The sequence below is a fragment of the Jaculus jaculus genome, chromosome 13 (genome assembly GCF_020740685.1).
Source record: "Jaculus jaculus isolate mJacJac1 chromosome 13, mJacJac1.mat.Y.cur, whole genome shotgun sequence".
NCBI lineage: Eukaryota > Metazoa > Chordata > Mammalia > Rodentia > Dipodidae > Jaculus > Jaculus jaculus.
Window position 1 is genome coordinate 46968533 of NC_059114.1, and position 6000 is coordinate 46974532.

The 6000-nt window shown below is 44.5% G+C and overlaps 1 protein-coding gene across 1 annotated transcript in view; it reads right to left on the reverse strand.

Annotated features, from left to right (window-relative positions):
• Positions 1–5512, reverse strand: part of Paip2 (poly(A) binding protein interacting protein 2) — a 16172-nt gene extending 10660 nt beyond the window's left edge. The window contains exon 1 of the mRNA XM_004652442.2: positions 5379–5512. The gene's annotated coding sequence lies outside the window, so the exon portion shown is untranslated. The remainder of the gene's footprint in view (positions 1–5378) is intronic.
• Between the last annotated feature and the right edge of the window lie 488 nt (positions 5513–6000).

The following is a 6000-nucleotide window of genomic DNA, read 5'->3' on the forward strand; positions in this document are numbered from 1 at the left end:
CCAAAAGTCTCTCCTAAAGAACTGCAATTGACCATAAATTTTTACATTTACACACATACACTGGGGGGGGGGGGGAGTGGTGGGGGGAAAGGTAGGGAAATTTTGGCTACTTACTTGGTCTTAAGCACTCAGAAATAAAAGTATAGGAAGTAAAGTACTTATTCAGACTGACATCTGAAGGTTATGTATTATTGACAATTCTAGTAATGTCTCTCCCATCTACTTTAGAAGACCTACAAGAACAGGTATAGACCATCCAGACGTCATCATGTCATTAGATGATTAGCTTTAGAAATATGCCAATTGTTTCTGGTAATAGTAACTCAATTTTAGACTTTGTATACAGTTGCTATTTTACTTTATCTCCTCTTGCTTATAGTCAGCTCACACTCAGATGGTCCCATGAAAATTTAACTCCTACCTGGGTCCCCTGGATGGCCCTCCAAGGCCTGAAAGTCTACAAGATCAGGAACCTTGAAGAGCCCAATTTTACTCAGTGCCCACTTTCCCCACCACCTTGCTTTTATTGTATTTTTCCCAATGTTTCCTTCCAGGACTATCTTCCTGCACTCTACCAATGTACTTTCTAGGTCCCTTACATAGGCCCACTGGAGAAAAGTTTCCCAACTTTCACACCTGACAACCACACTCTCAGCTCCAAGAAGCCAGACTGGTTCATCACAGCAATCCTTCCTCTTCTTCACAGGGGCCTTTGAGGGAGTTCAGGGTGACTGGCCCCAGAAACTAAAGTGAGGAATGTCCATGAACCTGTCTGTGCAGTCTCCACTTTGCTGTAGGTCAAAAAAGGATTTGGCTTCTCCTTCTCTCTTGTTGCCTAAAGGAGCTCCCTAGATTTATTTTTCCATAAATCACCTGAGTCCCTCCCTAGGCAGAAATTCTTTCTTAAAATTAAGATTCATGGAAGAATTAAACATGACCCTGGCATTGTGGCTGGTTAATTCAGCCCCCACACAGAACCTATAAATCACCTGCATGGTGGTACATGCCTTTAATCCCAGTAATCAGGAGATAGAGGTAAGAGGATCATTGTTGAGTTTCAAGTCAGCCTGGGCTACAGTGAGACTCTACTTTGAAAAAAAAGGGGGGAGGGCGCCTGAAGAGATGGCTTAGTGGTTAAAGTTCTTGTCAGTAAAGCCAAACGATCCAGGTTTGATTACCAGTATCCACATAAGCCAATTGCACAAGGTGACACATGTGTCTGGAGTTTGCAGTGATGAGAGGCCCTGGCCATACCTATTTTCTTTCTCATACAAAATATTAAGAAAAAAAAAAAAGAAACCTTATACCATAGATCATATGGACTTAACAGACACAGAATAATGTCCATCCAACAGATACAGAATACTTTCTTCTCAGTAACACATGGAACATTCTCTAAAATAGTAAAATAGACCCCATTTAGCCCACACAGCAAGTCTTAAATTAAAAAAAAAAACAAAAAACACTCACCATGATAGGACATCCTGTAATCCCAACATTCAAGAGGCTGAGGCAAGATTGCCATGAGCTTAAGGCAAGTCTGGACCACATAGCAAACTCCAGACCAGCACAAGCTAAGAAATGAGACAGTCTCAAAAAGCAAATAGGCCAGGCATGGTGGTGTACGCCTTTAATCCCAACACTTGGGAGGCAGAAATAGGAAGACTGCTGTGGGTTCGAGGCTCTATCTCGAAAAACCAAATTAATAATATACAAAAAAAATTTTAAATTCCATTAGTTTCTCTTTTCTACTCAGAAGTTTGCGTGAGGAGTACTAAATACTTTGTTTTAATGTTTGATAGAGTGATGATAATAAAAGCATCTTAATAGCCAATACAGTGAGTACAATCTCAGCCTTCAAGAGGCTGAGGCACAAAGATCTGGAGATCAACACCATGTCAGCCTTTGCAACATAACAAGACCCTGTCTCAAAAGAAAAAAATGGTTGCTGCTAGTAAACCGACTGCCTTATTCTTACTAGCTGTGTTGATGTTATTTAACCTGAGTCTCAGTATTTTATTTTATTTTTTTATTTGAGAGAGCTAAAGAGGCATAGAGAGAAAAAAAAACATGTAAATGGTACACCAGGGCCTATAGCCACTGAAAACAAACTCCAGATGCATGCTCTACCTTGTGCATATTGTTTATGTGGGTCCTGGGAAATGGGACACAGATCCTTAGGCTTCCCAGGCAAGCCCCTTAACTGCTGAGCCATTTGTCCAGCTGGAGTCTTCAGTATTTTTATATGTAACAATGGGTAGTAAAAGTACATAGGGGCTGAAGGGAAGGCTCAGTAGTTAAGGCATTTGCCTGCAAAACCTAAGGACCCCAAGTTCTGATTCCCCAGGACCCACATAAAGCCAAATACACAAGGTGGTGCATGCATCTGGAGTTCATTTACAGTGACTAAAGCCCTTGGTGTGCCCACCCATTCACTATCCGCTTCTGTGTCTGTCTGTCTGTCTCTCTCTCTCAAAATAAAATATTTTTTAAGCCAGGCATGGTGGTGCATGCACCTTTAATCCCAGCACTTGGGAGGCAGAGGTAGGAGAATCACCATGAGTTTGAGGCCACAGTGAAACTACATAAGGAATTCCAGGTCAACCTGAGCTACAACAAGACCTTACCTTTTAATAAATAAATAAATATATAAACGAATGAATAAAATCAAAGCTCTAGCCATGCATGATGACACACACCTCTAATCCCAGCAGGTGGAAAGCAGAGCTCTAAGTTCGAGGCCTGCCTAGGACTACAGTCAATTCCAGGTCAGCCTGGGCTAGAGCAGAACCCTACCTCAGGAAAGAAAAAAAAAAAAAGGGAGGGGGGGTCTGGGGATTTGTCTTGGTGGTTAAAGGCATTTGCATAAAAAGCCATCTTTCTAGCCCCCTTTTAATTTTTAAACATTTGTTTGCATGTGTGTATAAGCAAGCACACCAGGTGTCTGGCTTACACAAGCAACTTGAGAAATGAATCTTGGCAGTAGGCCAGGAAAAGAAATGGGCCGGAGAGATGGCTTATTGGTTAAAGTACTAGCCTGCAAAGGCGAAGGACTCAGATTCCATTCCCCAGGACCCATGTAAGCTAGATGCACAGGATGGTGCTTGTGTCTTGAGTTCATTTACAGTGGTTAAAGGCTCTGGTGCACCCATTCTCTCTCAAATAAATAAAATAAAAAATGTAAAAGAATACTAAGGAAAAGGAAAAAAAAATAGAGACAACTCACACTGTAGCCCTGGTACTCAGTATTTACAACCAAGACTAGCCTCAAACTCATGGCAATCCTCCTACCTCAGCTTCCCCAGATTAGAGGTGTGAGCCACCACCCCAGGCTAAATTAGTTTTTTTTAATTTACTTTGAGAGAGAAAGGGACATAGAATGAGCACATCAGGACCTCCAACTGCTACAAACAAAATCCACATGCATGCTCCACCTTGTATATCTAGCTTAAGTGGGTCCTGGGAAGTTTTACCTCTGTCCTTTGCCTTTGTAGGCAAGCGCCTTAACTGTTAAGCCATCTCTCCAGCCCTAAATTAGTTTAAAAAAAATATTTAGAACAATGCCTGACATTAAATAATGTTATTTATTAAGTAAAAAAAATTTAAATTAACAAGTTTCCCCCAACTTTTAACATAGATAAGTAAAAAAAAAAAAAACTAGCTCTAGTTCACCAGTTTTCCTAATTTGAAATGTTACAAAACAGTGTCCATGTACAGAAAGTTTTAAAAACTACATCGCCTTCTTTAATTTCACACAAAATCCACTAAATTGTATTAACAGCAGACATTCTATAATTTTCATTAAAACTGAAGCATCTCTCTAGGGTCATAATATTATACACTAAGATTTATTGCCTGCTACCAACTTATTCCATCCCAAAGAGGGTGGAAATTACCTACCTCAACTGAGTTCTCAAGGAGCAATATGCAGTCTTTAACCATTACAGTGAATCGCCATTACCCCCATTCCCTAAAGAAACACATAAACAGGGGATGTGTGTATATATACATACATGTGTATATATACACACATGTATATATATATGTATGTATACATATGTATATATATTTTTAAATTATCTTTGTGTATTTGTGAGAATAGTCTTGTTCAAGGTCACAAGTAACACAGAAACTGTTCCTAGTATCCTGTCATTCACAAACCAGAGACCCTTTTTCTATTTGAAAATACAACCTACAACAGATGAAATTTCAAAGGCTACTTAAAGGAAACATAGCTAACACCTGACCAACTGCTAAAATGAGATTTATTTTTTAAAAATGCCAACCATGGCACCAGAAACATTCAGCCAACACATGCAAAATGTTCATTTGCTGAAATAAGCATCAAAATATGTCAGCTGTTAGAGCTTCTCCCAAGACAAACTAGGCTAAGTTTCTCTGAGATACGGGGCTGCAAAAATCCAAGACAATGGGTAGCTAGACAAGCACCTTCTAGTAACCATTAGAAAATTACCGCCGGCTGCTGCAACAAATGTTTTTAAAAACTAACTTCACGAAAAACCTTTCCCACCTCCCCCCACTTTTTTGGTGGCGGTGATGGGAAAGAATAAGGATACAATATTACTGAAAGGTAAGAGGACCGGCATCAAAGAATATCAACTGGAAGGAGCTTCAAGTTCATCTCGATCGAAACCCTCCAGGTGTGTGGCATCCCAGCACCATCACCTCCCCGCCCCCAAGATCCGCCGACCTGGAGCACGTGATACAGTCGAACTTAAAATTAGGGGTAGGGATGGTGAAGAAATAGGAGATGGCAGAAAGAGGTTGAAACGATAGTGGCCGTTCGACCGTTAAGAGCGCTCCCCTAGGACTCCGCCAGCCTGCCAGTCCCTCCGCCCCTTTTCGCCCCAAACCCCAGCATTTGGCAGCAGCGCGCACGCGCAGCTAGCAGGGGCTGCGCGTGGCGACGCGCAGGCGTAAAGTGGGTAGAAACAATGAGCTTTGTTGCCGCGGCGGCGGCGGGGGGCAGGGGAAAGGTACAGGACCAAGTAAGGGGGGTGGCTGCGGAAAGACAGAGGCCGAGCAGCGCAGAGAAAAGTGCGATCCCGGCAGCACTCGCGCGCCTCCGAAACCCCGGATAGACAGGGCTGCGAGAGCGAAATGCTAATGCCAAAACGAGGAGAAATTAAATAAATAAATAAGCAGCGACGGCCATTTCTCAAAGAAAAAAAAGAGGAGAAAGAGAGATGGAGCCTGCCCCAGCTCATGCTCAGGCTGGGTGGCAAGAAAGCGAGGAACCAGGGGAGGTCAAACGGCGCTCGGTGGCCGGCAGTGAGGGGCCCTGCAAAGGACCCCTCGGGCCACCGCCGAGGCTCGCCGCCCCCGTCTCGCTGCTCCGCCTGAGCGGACCTCCTCACCCAGTGCACGGCAGCGGGGACGGCAGCCCACGAGTCCTGTCGGCCTCCGCGGATCTCCACAGGCAGCGCCGCTCCCCAGCTCGACGTGCGCTTCGCCCGCCGCCTCCCTTCTCCAGTCCAAACAAACACCCAGCCCGGAAGTGACCTCACTTCCTCCGCCTCCGGCCCCGCCCCCTCGTTCTGTGCGCGCTGCCCTGCGGGGCCACCGGGGGGCGCCGGAGAGACCGGCTTGCACCGCAGGGCTCAGGGTTTGCAAGCCGGGCACGTGGGGCTTGAGTTTGGCTGCAGCGGACACAGCGGGTTTTGTTGTTGTTGTTAATTTATTATTTATTTACTTATCTATTTTTTGGTGTATTGTGGAAGCAGGATCTCACTCTAGCCCAGGTTGACCTGGAACTCACCCTGTAACGCACCTGTTCCCAAGCTCACGGGGATCCTCCTTCCTCTGCTAGAATTACAGGTGTGAGCCACCACACCCAGCTGAGATCTTGGGTTTTGCTGGTCCTGTGGGGCTTGCTGTGAGGCGGGTGTGTCCCCACACTCACCATTCTTTCCAGAATGATGCGATGCGATGGTTGTGGGATCTGCAAACTGAGATACACAGATGTGGACTCTAGACTTC